Raw genomic sequence first — 16,229 nt, forward strand, 5'->3', positions numbered from 1 at the left:
TGGACCTCTCATTTTCCTATATAGGGGTGAGAGCATTTCCCATGGAGCATAGTGAGCTAAAAAAAAATCCACTTTTTCTTGTCTGAACTTGAATTAAATGAGGCTGGAGTTTAGATGTCTCTGCCTCATTTTTTTTCTCACATGGTTTCTGTCTCCCTTTATAAATTAGTTTCAGAAGTTACGCTGGCATTAGATTTTTTTTCAGTTTTAAAATTTATGAGATAGGATATCCTAGGATTTTTCTCACTCCATTTGTAAAATCAATCAATTTATTCCCAAAACATGTGAAATACTATGACAAAGCCAAAGAAATAGCTCATTTGAATGAATATTCACATTGAAATTCTGTAAAAGAACGACATTGGTGACATGTCTTAAAGATTGGAGTGTTTTGCTGTCTAGGAGGTTGGAAGGAAAGCACTGCAAATTAGGGTGCTTGTTGGATGGGATTTTGTTTCCTGCTCAGAAATGGGATTTTGAAGGTTCATTTTACAAAGCTGTATGATGGTGAATGCCAGTGTCTACATGCCTTCCCCAAGAGAGACCTCAAATATTTGGTTGGTAGGGTGTGAATATTTGAAATCAGAGGATATGAAAATGCAAAAAAAATGGAGCAGTTAGTGGTAGACTCTAATGATTAACAGAAGAAAATGTGGGCTAGAAGGTGGTAGTGTCTGAGTTGGCTTAAGAGTAGGCATTGCTTTGATTCATGCATGAAATATTTTTGAGTGCAAGCTTGGTGCTTGGATTAGTAAAGAGCTCTGGCTAGTGAGAAGAGATGAAGAGTAGAAGTGTGACAGAAGTGTGGTAATAAAGGGATGTGCTGTGGGGCCAGAGAAAATGCAGTCTAAAATAGACTGGAAGTTCAAGGTCAAGAGAAGAGTCACCTCCAAGGCCAGGCCCTTCCAGCTTTAATTTCTTCCTTGTGAGTATTGGGGTCACAGCCTGGGTTTTCTCAGGACAGCCTTGATTTCCAATGTGCTGTTCTATCATCAGACCCTTGACAGAAAAACCAGCTTTCTTCCATTTCTTTTGGCTTGGCTCTTCCATTTCTTTTTTATCCTTCCCAACTTTTTAAATGGAAAATTTAAAAATAGAGAGAATAGTATAATGTAGCCATTACCTAGTTTCAACAATTACTAACTCATGGCTAATATGGTTTATCTATTTCTCTATCTACTTCTCCTCTCCCCTATATAAGTTTCATAGTAGTGAGGATTCTCCAGAGAAACAGAACAAAGCAGATGTGTGTGTGTGTGTGTGTGTGTGTGTAAATGTATGGAGAGATTTATTTATTTGTTTGTTTGCTTGTTTATTTATTTATTTTAGGGACTTTGTTCTTGAGATGATGAGGGCTAGCAGGTCTGAAATCTGTAGAGCAGGCCAGCAGGCTGGAGATGCAGGGAAGAGTTGATTTCTCTGTTTCTATTGGGAAGACAATATGGAGGCAGAATTACTTCTTCCTTGGGGCACTTTAGTTTACTCTTAAGGCCTTCAAAGGCCTTCAAAAGATTAGATACCCACCCTCACCTCGCACCCATGTGGAGGATAATTTGCTTTGCTCATTGTCTACTGATTTAAGTTTTGATCACATATAAAAAAATATCTTCACAGCAACATCTAGAATGGTGTTTGACCAAAAACTGGGTACCATGGGCTGAGCCAATCTGATGTATAAAATTAACCAGTATAATTTTGAAACTAATTTAAGTCATCATATTATTTGGTTCATAATATTTCAGTATATCTCTCTAAATAATAGGATTCTTTTACAAAACTTACAGCCTAAGATTATCATTACCCCTATGAAATTAAAAATCCTGAATTATTTTTGTTTGAATTAAGATTCAAATAAAGCCCACATTAAATAAAGTCAATTATAGATATGACTCAGGAGTCTCTATTGATATACAGGTTCTCCTTTCCTCTCTGTTTTTCTTATAATTTATCTGTTGAAAAACTAGTTCGTCTTTTAGAATTTTACATCATCTGGATTTTACTAGTTGCGTCCCCAGGTCATGTAACACGCTCCTCTGCTCCTATATTTTCTGTAAATTGGTAATCTAGAGAGTTGGAGTACACACAGGTTCGGATTTATTCCCCCCCCAATACGTCAGACCCATTTTGTTGGTTGTCCCTTCTGGATGTCAGCAATCTTTGTTTATCAATGCCTGGATTGACTAATTCATTAGGGTTTGTAAAGTTCTAAATTATATAATTTCTTCTGCATTTATTAGCTAAAATATTTATATCAAGAGGAATTTTTCCTCATTAACTATTTGGGTACAGTTTTTCCAAATTCTTTATCCCAGTGTTTCCCACGTTGAAGATAAATTCCTCGGTGTCTGCTCGTGTTCTTGGGGGCATGGCGGGAGGTCAGCGAGCTTTCTATTATAATAATCTAACTGCATTTTCCTCTCAACAGTAACTGAGAAATAAGCATATTCTAGAGCATGTGGATGAGCATCTTGTATCGGAGTTCAGCCAATGATTTCAGTGCTGGAGCTTATGTTTGTTGTTAGGATTATGACAGAGGCGAACAGCACTGCTTTAATTATCAAGGGTTGAGGAGTAAAGAAGACGGGCTTAATATGCCAGGCAGCATTTCAGTGGCTTTCAGTTTGAATAGAGAATGGAGTCATTTGGGGGACACATAATATACAGATTCTGGACCAGAAAGAAGATACGCTGTAGCTGTCAGTGCCCTAGTCATGCTGGGATAGGTGATTTATTTTAGCAGAAATCGTTGTCTGCTATATTTGATTTGTATTATTTTATTCGATTTGTGTTGCTTTTTGTGGGGACAAAACCCCAAAAAACAGTTTCCAGGCTCTCGGCCTCACATAGAAAGGTGCTGGCTCGGGTAGTAAATGGCCATCAACTGTGATCAGATGCCAGCAGCTGTGGCTAGTTGGCCGTCAGCTGTAACCTGTAAGCCATTGGCCACTAATATAACGGCTGTGGCTATGCTAGCAGAAAGGGGAATGGGGGCTAGCGAGAAGATGGTGGCTGGCAAGCGCGGACTGCTGTTAGGCAGATTATGTAGATCCTGCTCCCTGTGTCTCCAGCCCAGACGCCAGCGAGAATATATTGGTTTGACTCCCCTATCTATGGCTCCATGGGTGTTCCTTTTTGGCCTTACCGTGTCCTGCGCTCTTGGGCGGGGAGTGGGAGCTGAGACCCTGCACGACAAATGGCGCAGTGAGCAGGGTCCCCCGCGCGACACTTTTATAGTTTCACTTGTGTTTAGTTTATAAATTGCTTTTATTTTTATAGTTGTCCAAAGATGTATGTATTTTTTATTTCAGAAAATTTATAGTAAGAACAATTTAAGTCCACATACTGGCTCTGAAAGAAATGTTTTCCTTTTCAAAGGTCTGCACACGATTTGAGTTTGAGAAGAACTGCTTTATCTCGTCTGGCTTTCATAGGGCTATTAGCTAATCCCACATTCAGTGTAATTTGTCCTGTGGAGTGCCCTCCGGCAGAGGGTATTTGCAGTCTAATGGTGTGTTCTGGAGACCAACCCCCAGGAACACTCAAAGAGAAACAGTTGTGCTGAGGAAAGGGAGGTGGGGGCCTCCTGCCCTCTCTGACATCATCTCAAACCACAGCTTCTTTCTGGGGATCGTTCACTGGTGCCCTGTCAGTTCTGGTAAATGGAGAATCTTAGGCCTTACCTACACATTACCAAAACAACTCTTTGGAAAGATAAAAAGTGAGAAAAAGCAGCCCAAAGCAGTCTTCTCCGACTTAAGGTGCTGATGAGTTACCTGGGGAACTTGTTAAAATGCAGACTTTGACTCCATACGTGGGGGGTGGGTCCAGAGAAGCTGCATTTCCAACCCTCCCAGGTAAGGCTGCTGGCCCATGTGCCATACACCGAGTAACTATTCTGTCTTTGTGTCACGATCACCTTACTTGATTCTTCTTAGATAATGCATAGAAAGCTCCTAGGACAGTATTTGATACAGAGTCAGGATTCAGTAAATGTTCTTGATTCTTGTTCTGGCGGTTACAGTTCACTTTGGAGGCATGGAGAGAGGTAGAAGTGATTGGAAAGAGGATGGGGGTTTAGAGGTGCACAGACTGGAGTCAGGATCCCAGTTTTACCATTTATAAGCTGTTTGACCTGGGCAAGGTAGCCCCTCGGTCTCTATCCTGCTCATGTAAAATGGGGAGGAAAATACCACCTGATGGAATTGAGAGGACTCTGTAAACTCCTGGAGAGGTGGATGCTCTACAAATGTCATTTTTCTTCCTTTTCCCCTTTTGGATGTAGACTTGGTGTTGAATCTTGTTTCTGTCACAGTGCTGTTGCGAGTCCTATTATAATCCTTACGAAATGCACTTCTTTATCGTTATCTTTAAAATGGGGATAATACTTATGAGCATTAAATTGGTGTATACAAAATCTGTTGACACTATTGGACGGCTCTTAGCAGTCTCCCATTTGCACAGCTCACCACACCTTTCCCACCCCCCCGTGTCAGCCTTTCTGATGGTTTCTTCTTACTCGCTCATGTAATTTTTACACGCGCCAGCAGGAGGAGATCTGCAGCTCTGCTCCTAATGCTGCCCTTCCATTGGGGCGAGCACTCCCAGAGCCCATCACAACCAGGCAGGCAGGGGAGACCATGCTTAGTTGCCTCCTAATCCCACTGTTCACACCCTAGACACACACAAATCATTTTGGGTTCCTGCCTGAGTTGGAATGAGACAGCCCCCTGGAGAGCTTTGAGGCATTTAAAATAAAAACAACGTGACATTTATGCAGTATATATTATGGGACAAGAATTTAGTTTGTATTATGTCAGCTTATCCTTAACTTTGTCTAGAAGAGGAAACTGAGGCAAAGTTCAATAATTGTGACTCAGGTTAGCACACAATGGCGGAGCTGACATTTGTATGCAATGAGTCCGATTGCAGAAGCTGGGTTCTTATTCCCCTAGGGGGGATTTTAGAATGATGCCTGGGCTAACCCAGACTAACTGCAGCAAAATCTCTAAGAATTGGGGTCTATCCTGGGTTGTTTTTTTATGAGCTCTTCAAGGGATTCTATAGTGCAACCAAGATTGAGAAGTAGATAACACTATGCTCTTGAGTCTCCCTCAACGACTTGGAACCCGAGAGTCTGTAGACGGCTCCCATGACTATTCCTGTTCTCTTCTTTCCCCGCCTTATTTTTATGATTGTTAGAGGCTCTCCTTCTAACTGACATTCCTAAGGAGGTGTGGTAAACTGAATAACGGTCCCCCAAAGATGTCCATATCCTAATCTCCAGAAACCGAGACTATGTTACCGTACACTCATAGGGGAGGCAAAACTTGACCTCTATCCATGTTATGTTTTCAGCGGGGACTCTTTAACAAAAAGACAAATTAACAAGAGAAAAACAAACTGGTTTTTTTTTTCAAATGCTCACAGCACATATCATGTGGGATAAACCTCAACAAAACGTAACTCAAAGCAGAGACTTAGAATTCCAGCTCATATAACATCTTCAGTAAAGAACAGCACATTTTCAGGAAAGTAGTTTTAGGCTTCCAAGGGTGGCAAATGGTGGGAAGGTAAATATATGGCCGAGAACTAAGGAGTAAGGTTTGCTTGCAGATTCCTCTGATGCCATCTCTGGGCTGATAAGACTGTCTCCTGTAAAAGGAGAATTTATATCCTGACTTTAGGCAGAAAAGGAGAGGGGAGACAAAGCTTTCCTGCATTCACTGCTTTTTAATTGCCTTCAGCACAAAATAATTTTTATGTCAATGAGGCATATTTTTGGGTGACATATTCTGGTTTACTTCACATGGTAAAAGGGATTTTGAAGATTTGATTAAGTTAAGGATTTGGGGATGGAAAGATTACTCTGGATTATCTGAGTTGGCCCAATATAATCACAAGGGTCCTTGTCCATATAAGAGGGAGGCAGGAGGAGCAGAAGGCCACGTGGCAACAGAAGAATGAGTGATTTGAAGAGACTATGCTTTTGACTGTGAGGATGGAGGAAGCACCCAGGAGTCAAGGCACGCAGGCAGCCTCCAGAAGTTGGAAAAGGCCAGGAAATGGATCTCCCCCTCCTGCCTCTGGAGGGAGCAAACCATGTCCCTGCTAAAGCATTGGTTTCGCTCCAGTGAAACCCATTTCAGACTTCTGAGCTCCAGAACTGTAAGCTACTAAATTTGTGTTGTCATTTGTTAGAGCAGCCACAGGAAACTAAAAACAGAGGTATTTGGGGTTGTACCTCAGAGATTTGGGTTCCTTTTCTCCCTTCTACCACTTACTGGTTATGGATATTCAGGCAAGACACCAAAGGTCTCAAACTCAGCTGCCTCTTCTATGAAATGGAACCAATACAACCAATGTATTTGAGGGCAGGCCGAGGCTGATGGCTTCCTCGGCTTCACAGAGGCGGTCCCTGCCATAGCTTTGCTCCTTCGGCTCAGTCCAGCTCCACCCACTTCCCCAGAAGTGGAAGCTCAGCATTTCCAAAGTGGAACCACTGTCGCTGGTCCCCCAAGTGGAGCCTGAGACCTCTCACATTGGCCTGGGTTATTTTCTCCATAGCTGAAATTATTTTGTTTCTTTCTTGTCATAGATACTTTCTAAAATCAGGAATCATTATTTCCTAGATGGGGAATTTAATAATAATAATAATAATTAAAATAAACAGAAAGACATACATTTTCCAACACCAAAGAACTGAGAGACCAAAGAATTATCCTGCTGGGTTTCTCCTCTAATGAAAAATGCACATTAGTCAGATATCGCCCTACTGTTTCAGCTTAGCTTATGGGGTTTATTTTTTCTCCAGCTAGATTTGAACATGATTTTTCATCCTTGCCATCACTCCCACTATGTGATGGTAGCATTATGCCCACACTGGCCATCTTTTTCAAAATGGGGAGATGTTCCAGATAGACCTTTGTGTGGTTGCACCCAGGAAAAATATAATCGGCAGTGATGATATCCAATGACAAGTCCTTAACTTCCTATATGCCCTTAGTAGTAAGATTAAACAGAAAACTTAAAACATTTTTTATGTAAAAGATCATGGGAATTTTGCAAACATTTTTCCAAATGATGTTTTGCTTCTTTTATTAGTTGCAATAATGTAACTTTATCATTCTGGAAAAGGTACACACAATCTTGGTTGGACTTACTTTGATATAATAGTTAACAGCTAAATTTGTTACATTTCTCTTTTTCACAAGAGAAAAGAAAACAAAGTCTTTTTTTTTTTTTTATTAAGGGGATTTGACCAAGGGCCTTCTAAACCAGTACTTCTTAATTGGGGAAGGAAATGTGATTTTGCCCCTTGGGGATATTCACCAATATCTGTAGACATTTTTGATCATCACAACCAGACGAAAAGTACTGCCAGAACTGATTACGTAGAAGCCAGGGATGTTGCTAAACGTCCCACAAAGCACAGTTCAGCCCCACAAATGATCAGGCCGGAAATGTTAACAGTGCTGCTGTTGAGAAATTCTACCCTAGACCAGTGCTACTCAAACTCTAATGTGCGAATGAATCACCTGGGAATCTGGTTAAAATGAGGAATCTGATTCGAACTCATGTCCCGGTGGATAGAACTGTACCTGACAGAGTGTAGTTGTTTAATAAATATTTGTTGAAAGCATGGGTGAACAGAGGAATGATGGAATGAATGAATGAACAGGCAACCAAGAGCACTAGTTATCATTTCCATACATATCTCGGATCAACCGTAGAGGCACTTATTCCCAAGAAAACTGAATTTCCTCTTAACAAAGCCAGAAATTTTCCAAAAGCCTTTCCCATGGAAGCATAGTCATCCTCAGGTTAGAAATGACCTCCTTTCTCTGATGTTTCACACTGTCCCTTCTGACACAGAGTGAGGTTCAATGATTAATTATTCTGTGCTTGCCAAGGCTGGGTGTGTGTTAGATGGATACAGTGGAAAAAATATGGAGGCCCCAAACCTGGTCCCACACCTGAGCCTGCCCCAAGAGCAAAGGATCCAGATCAAATCATATTTATGTGTGTGTTGGCAGCAGGAGGGAAGGAGGAAGTAGAGAACCAGAATAGGTTTTTTGAAGAAAACCAGATTAGAGTGCATTTCGTGGAGTAGCCGGCTGGGGAAAAGACATCCACCAGTGGGCGCTATGGAGCTGAGGGTGGGGAGAACTGCATGCTTGTGTAGTCTGTAAGCCTGTAAGCTTCAGGAACTCAGAGATTTATTAGCCTTAGCTGGCAAATCATTCCCTTTTCCCTTATTCTTGGCTCTCTGGGCTTCTACTGATTACCTTCTGTCTACCACCCCTCCACACACAGAAATCCAAACCAAGCCAAAATATGAACTTTGATCCAGAAGTGCCTTTCTTTCCCAGGATGGCCCGCGCGTGCTCTTGGAGGCAATTTTCTTAGGCTCCAGATGCATCTCTGCTGAGAACTGGTTGTGGTAGGGAGAAGGGAGAAAAGGAAGGGGAGAGCAATATGTAGGAAGGTGGGTAAAGAGAGGAGAGACAGCCAAGGCCATGAAAACTGAGTTACCGATGTTATCTATAGGTAAGACAGGGAGTCATCCATCCAGATGTCTTTGTCAACAGAGCTCCTGACAGCAGCACTCCCCTGTGAGAAGAGAAGGTGTGATTTAAATGCAGGTGTCAGCACTGTTAATTTGGGAATGGTCACTGCATTTTGGTTATACGTTGCTTAGTAAGCTACTGGGGGCCATGGGGTGCCTGTGCCTCTTCCCTGAGCCGGAATGACGTAGCTTTCTCTTCTGGGCAGAGAGCGGTAGTGGGATACTGAGTTTGGGTCGTGTCTTTGTGGCAGCAGTTGGTCAAGGCTAATGAATGTTCTGCATCTTCCCTGGGGTCTCCAAGGGATTCAAGTTTGCTGTGAGGCAGGGTTCACAGAGAGCGCTATTTGTATGTCACCAAAATGGGTTTCCAAAGGAATTGCAAGAGTCCACTTTTCTGGACATCTTTAGATAGAAACTGGATTCTTGTATTATGGAATGGTTTAAAGGGTTCAATGAATATCTATGTGATATCCTTTCTTTGCTCAGAACATTTGGTTGTTTCTTATTGTATTGTCCATAAAATAAAGTTTCAATTTCGTAACCTGGCAGTTACGGTCCTTTGTGATCTGGCTCTAAACCACCTTTCCGAGTTTTGTTTTTAAAAGATATTAAAAAACAAAAAACAAACAAAAAAAAACCCTTGAAAACCAGCAAACTAGAAATAGAGGGAAGTTTCTTTAATTTGATACAGAATAGTGACACAAAACCTAACTAACCAGCTAACACTAAACTCAACGGTAAGAAACTAGATGCTTTCCCCCTAGGACTGGAAACAAGGCAAGAATGCCTCCTTTCACCACTCTTCTTCAACCTCATGATGCTGGAAGTTGTATGTAATGCAAAGATAAGAACAGGAAATAGAAAATATGCAGATTGGGAGGAAGAAGTAAAACTGTCTTTGCTCAAAGATGACATAATTATATACGTATAAAATTCCTAAGAATCAACAACAACAACAAAAACCTCCTGGAGCCAAAAAGTTATTATGGTAAGGTTGTAGGTAGGATACCAGATTATGTGAAAGTCAACTGTTCTCCTATAGACCATCAATGAACAATTGGAGTTTGAAATTAAACATGTAACACTAATCACATCAGCACTAAAGAAAATAAGATAAAAGAAATACTTAGGTATAAGTTTAACAAAATATGTGTAAGATCTAGATAAGGAAAACTACAAACCTCTGATGAAAGGAATCAAAGAAAATCTACATGAGTGGAGAGACAGTCTATGTTTATGAATAGGAAGAATCAATATTGTTAGAATGTCAGTTCTCCCCACCTTGATCTATAGATTCAGTACAATCCCAGTCAAAACCCCAGCAAGTTGTTTTTGTGGACACTGACAAACTGATTCTAAAGTTTACATGGAAGGGAAGACCCAGAATAGCCAACACAATACTGAAGAAAAACTTCAGAAGACTGACAGTATGCAACTTGAAGAATTACTATGAAGCTACAGTAATCAAGAGAGTGTAATATTGATGAAAGAAAAGACATATGGATTAGTGAAACAGAGAGCCCATAAATAGAACTATATAAACATAGTCAACTGATTTTTGACAAAGGGTCAAAAGCAATTCTATACACAGAAAGGATACAAATGGTGCTGTAACAACTGTGTATTCATATGCAAAAAAAAAAAAAACACCAAAAAAGGATCTAGATACAGTTCTTGTATCTTTCACAAAAAAATAACTCAAAAGGGATCATAGACCTAAATGTAAAATACAAAGCTATAAACCTTTTAGGAGAAAACAAAGGAGGAAATTAAGGTGACCTTGGGTATGATGATGAGTTTTTAGATACAACATCAACTACACAAACCATGAAAGAAAAAATTTGTAAGTTAGGCTACATTATAATGACAAACTTCTAGTCTGTGAAAGAAACTTTTAAGACAATCAACGACAAGCCACAGACTGGGAGAAAATATTTGCAAATTGTATATCTGATAAAGGACTGATACCAAAATATACAAAGAACTTCTAAAAATGAACAATAAGAAAATAAATAATCCAATTAAAAATTAGCAAAAGGTCTGGACAGACACCTTACCGAAGAAGATATACAGATGGCAAATTATCATACGTCACCAGGGAGCTACAAAATAAAACAACAACAAAATGTCGCTATACACCTACTAGAATGGCCCAAATCCAGAACACTGACAACACCAAAATGTAGAGAGGATATGGAGCAACCAGAACTCTCTCTCATTTGTTGCTGGTGAGAAAACAAAATGGTACAGTCTCTTTGGAAGATAGTTTGACAGCTTCTTACAAAACTAATCATAGTCTTAATATATGATTCAGGATTGTGCTTCCGTGTATTTACTCAAATGAGTTGGGAACTTATGTCCACACAAAAACCTGTGCATAAATATTAATAGCAGCTTTATTCATAATTGCCAAAACTTGAAAGCAACCAAGATGTCCTCCAATAGGTGAATGGATTAAAAAACTCAGTAGTGCTTGCATACAATGAAATATTATTCAGAATATATATATAAAGAAATGAACTATCAAGCCACGAAAAGATATGGAGGAAATTTAAATGCGTATTGCTAAGTGAAAGGATTCAATCTCAGAAGGCTACATACTATATGATTCCAATTATATTACATTCTGGAAAAGGCAAAACTATGGTAAAAAGATTAGTGGTTGCCATGGGCTCAGGGGGAGGAAGGAAAGAATTAATAGGTGAAGCACAGGAGATTTTTTTGTGGCATATTCTGTGTGATACAGTAATGATGGATACATGACATTATGCATTTATCAAAACCTATAGAACTATAAAGCACATTTTGAACTGTAATGTAAATTATGGACTTTAATTAATAATAATGTATCAAGATTGGTTCATAAATTGTAACATGTACCACAAATGCAAGAATTTAATAATTAGGAAACTGAGCAGTGGGGAAAGAAAACATGGAACCTTGTAATTTCCGCTTAATTCCTGTAAAACTAAGACTTCTCTAATAATAAAGTCTATTAATTTAAAAATGTAATGAAAAGCAGAAAAAATAATATGGCAAACACTTGTGTTCCTACCACACAGAACTGACATTTTATATCACTTGCTTCAAGTTTTTCTTTCTTTTAAATAAAAGAAATAAAATATTACAATTGAATGTCTCTTGACATCCCTCAGTTCGATTCTTCTTTACCCTTGCCAAAGGAAACCACTATTATTAGTGCATATCCTCACTTTTATATCTTTATATTCATTTATGTACATGAGCAATGAATAGTATTATTTTTCAGGTGTTTAAAAATAATACATAAGTTGAGCCAAACTATGGTAGTGTTTTGCAGCGTGCATTTTTCATTAACCTAATGCTTTAAAAATCTAACCCCATTGCTAAATATAGATATGATGCTTTTATTAAAAATGTTTTAAAGTGTAGTACCTTCTGTTGTATATATGTTACTTCATGTTGTTTTTGCATTTCTCTATTGATGGATGTTCAGCTTATGTTTAATTTTATGTTACTACAACCAGTACAGCAATGAACCTTTTTTTTTTTTTTTTTTACATATCCAAGAGAACATGTATGTGGGTTTTTCTAAGGTACATACTACAAATGGAATTGCTGGGTTGTGGGGCATGTGCACTTTCAACTCTTCTAGCTACTGTCAAATTGTTTGGCAAAGTAGTAATGTCAATTTACACTTCTAGTAGCATCTGAGGGTTCCCATTTCGTTACACTCTCAGCGACACTTGACATACTAGATCTTTTTAATTTTGACAGTCTAATAGGTGAAAAATACCTCTGCTCTAACTTTAGTTTTCTTTGGTTTCTAGTGGAATTGAGCATCTTTTTATATGACTATTGCACATTAAGGTTTTGCTTTGCGTTGAATTGTCTGTTCTTTTTCTTTGCCCACAGTGGGGCTGGGAGCAGTTTTTCTTTTTCCAACTGATTCCTAGTTGAAAATGACGTTCTGGCTCCTTAGCCTTCTTCAGTTACATTTATTGCAAATATCTTCTCTGTCATGTGTCCTTGAAATTTAGTTATGGTATCATTGTGGTAGAGCTACTGTCGACACAACGCAAGATACGAATCCATGTCATTGCTTATCAGCTGTGTCACCTTGGTCACTTTAGTTCCTCTCTAACTTTGCCTCGGTTTCTTCATTTGCAAAATTGGAGTTATAATAGTATCTACTTCAGAGGTTTCTTGGGAAGATTAAATGAGTTAAAATGCAAAACCCTTGCCTGAATGGAGACTAGTAAACAGAAAGCAATCAATAAATGTTAGCTATAATTTTAACATATAGAAGCTTTAAGATTTTGTTGTTATACAAAATTGATTAAATTTTTTTTTGCTTTTATACATGATGTAATTTCATTTTCATAGCACATAAAATAGGAAAATGGGGTATTCATGGATCGACTAGTAGATCCACAAAGTTGTCAAGAATAAGCCTATTTCATGTTCACGGTGCCTTCCCTTGGATATGGGTCTTATTCTCAGAATCTCAAATGGTTGCCAAAGCTCTAGCCATCACAATCAGGCTGCAGGAGAGAAGGAAGGGCCTAAAAAGTGTCTGTTCTCCTTTTTCAATAAACTTCACTGAAGTATAATTTACATGCAATAAAGTTCACCCGTAAATTTTAAGTGTGTAATTTGATGAGTTTTAACAAATGTATACATTTGTGTAATTATTTTTTATGTTCAATAGAGTATATAGTTTATTTCCACCACCTTGAAGATCTCCCTCATGCTCCTCAGTCATGCTTCTTACTTCTAGACAACTGCTCAACTGCTTCCTATCACCACAGTTTCGTGTTTTCTAGAATTTCATACACACGAATCTGTGCGGTATGTACTCTGGTGTCTGGTTTCTTTCATGTAGCATAATGCTTTTGAGAGTCATCCAGGTTTTCGTATCAGTAGTTTGTTCCTTTTTACTTAGAGATGTATCAGTTTGATTATTCACTAGTTGGCGGGCATTTGGGTTATTTCCAGGTTTTGGTTATTATAAAATAAAGCTACTATGGGCATCCATGTACAAATCTTTGTGTGGACATAACTTTAATTTCTCTTGGGTAAATATCTAGGTGGGCTGAATTGTATGTGCATGTTTAACTTTTGAAAACTGACAAACTGCTTTCCAATGGAGCTGTCCCATTTGTGCCCTACCCGCAGTCCAGTGGGTCCATGTCCTTACTGATACTTGGTATGTATTGTCAGTCTTTTAAAACATAGCCATTTTAGTGGATGTGTCTTGGCATTTGTTATTGTAATTAGCATTTCCAAAATGACTAATGATGTAGAACATCTTTTCCTGCACATCCTTGCCATTCCTATATAAAAGTTTTAATTTTTGGTGCCAAATTTATCAGTCCTTTCCTCATTATCTTGCTTTTTGTATCTTGTTTAAAAAAAAAACCCTTTCCTATCCCAAGGTCAGAAGGAACTTTTGAAATGTTTTCTTCTAAATAGTTTAAAAATTGGATTTCTCATAATTAGGTTTTTAATGCACCTAGAATTTAATGTGGTGTGAGGTAGGGATCTAGTTTAATTTTTATCTGTAACTGGAGACTTAATTGTAAAGATAGTTTTTTTCCACTTATTGGTAATTTATATTGTCATTTCTGCCACTTACCAACTTCTCATATGTGTAGGGGTTCCAGCTGTATTTTCTTTTGTCTCCCACTGCAATGGTAGGAGTGACTTCATCAATTCCTGTATGTTTCTGCCACCAGGAGTTTATTCATGCTGTTCCTTATGTTTGGAGTGCTCTTCTCTTTTGGCTCCACCTTTCAAAATCCTACTCATTCTTCAAGGTCTAGCTCAAATGGCCCTAAGAGACCCCGTGTAACGCGGGGAGTCATGCGCAAGACCCTGCTCGCTACGCCATGTGTGATGCAGGGTGTCACGCGGGGTCTCTGCTCCCGCTCCCCACATAAGAACGCAGGACATGGTGAGGCCAATAAGAAACACCCACGGAGCCATAGATAGGGGAGTCATACCACTATATTCTCACTGGTGGCATCTGCCTCTCTGCAATCCACTCTTGCTAGCTCAGCCACCATCTTCTTACTAGCCCCCATTTTCTGCTAATATAACGGCAGTTATATTAGTGGCCAATGGCTCGCTGGTTACAGCTGACGGCCAACTAGCCACAGCTGGTGGCCATCCAATCACAGTTTATGGCCATTTACTACCCGAGTGAGCACCTTTCCACGTGAGGCCGAGAGCCTGGAAACTGCACTCCTGGCTCTGTCCCCACACCCTGTTGTATGCCTCTCTCCCATCCCTAAATTAAATGAAGGGGTTCAGCACACCACGGATATTTTACTCCTTTACCATAAATCTACCTCACCTCTTTTGTATCACAGTCTTATGTGTTTGTCTTCTTTGTACTGACACACTGTAAACCTTTATATGTTGTAGTGGTAGACAGAATAATGTCCCCACCCTGCTGTGTTCTAATTCCTGGAACTTGTAATATATTACCTTACCTGGCAAAAGGGTTTTCAAAGGTGGTAAAATTAATGACCTTGAGATAAGTTTATCCTGGCAGACCCAATTTAATCACATGGGCCCTTAAGATTAGAGAACATTTACCACCTGAGTTACAACAGTGATAGAAAATGGATTTACTGTTCACCTTGGAGTCCCCTATAACTTGAAGCAGATCCATATATATATATATATATATATATATATATATATATATATATATGCCCAATCGTTGTTCATTGACTTGAACTTGTGATGCAGCATGAATCCTGGAACTACAGAATGACTTCTTTAGGTTCTTACCATATCACTGACATCCCTAGCATCCAGACATTTGTCAAATGAAGTCCTTGCAGACTATTCAGCCCAGCCTTCCTTTTGTTGGCAGCCCTGTTTACGCTGACCTTGACTGCAGTACTGGTAAATAAACAGGCTACGTGCACAGCTTCACCTCCTTTACACCTGCTGATAATTCAATGGGAGAAAGTTCCAGGAGGAGAAGCCCTTTCTCCCCAGTGTTTAACGTACTCAAAGGTGATCCACGAAGACTATTTGATGAGGCTCTTCACAAACATTTTCTAGTCGTTACCCTTATCTAGGGGAACAGATATGAGATTTTGAATAACATATGAGGAACTTGGAATCTTAGCTCTGGTCATTACTAACTCTGTGACTTAGAGTAGCTTAATAAATCTCTTGGAGTTTCAGTTTCCACATACCTGTGGTGGAAATAATACTTCCTTGAGTTGTCTCAAAGATAGAATGACTGGAATGTTATTAGCACGTAGTAGATGTTTAATGAATGCTAGCTCCCTTCCCATCTCAGGTACAACACTACTGACAGAAACAATCCAGGCTTCTATTTACTTTGAAGAGTTGGTTACAGGCAGATGATGCAACATGACATTTGTTCATACTTTCTATTTGTTGGTTTTATTTCTTAAGAAATAAGTCAGGATTGCCTCGCCCTCTCTCATATTTTCAAGTTTAGAGTCCTCTTTGTCATTCTGGATGTTTGATTAAGACTTGTCCCTATGACATGGATAACTTTAGTTATTTAAAGATTGACAGAGGTATGGGAATAAGAGGCAAGGATATAGAAAACAGGTCAAAATAAAGCAATGTCTTAATATGTGATAAAATAAAGTAACTAGAATGGCAGCACTCAAGAGCAATTATTGTCTTG

At 39.2% G+C, this 16,229-nt stretch overlaps 1 protein-coding gene across 6 annotated transcripts in view; it reads left to right on the top strand.

Moving 5' to 3' along the window:
- The window catches only part of TMEM45A (transmembrane protein 45A), an 88,909-nt gene that overhangs the window by 44,946 nt on the left and 27,734 nt on the right, over positions 1–16,229 (top strand). The window contains exon 1 of one of the 6 annotated variants that reach the window (XM_081071946.1): positions 727–925. The exons of the other annotated variants lie outside the window; for them this stretch is intronic. The gene's annotated coding sequence lies outside the window, so the exon portion shown is untranslated. Of the gene's footprint in view, positions 1–726; positions 926–16,229 lie in introns of those variants that run through there. 6 annotated transcript variants of the gene reach the window in all.

The sequence above is a fragment of the Rhinolophus hipposideros genome (assembly GCF_964194185.1).
Source record: "Rhinolophus hipposideros genome assembly, chromosome: 2".
NCBI lineage: Eukaryota > Metazoa > Chordata > Mammalia > Chiroptera > Rhinolophidae > Rhinolophus > Rhinolophus hipposideros.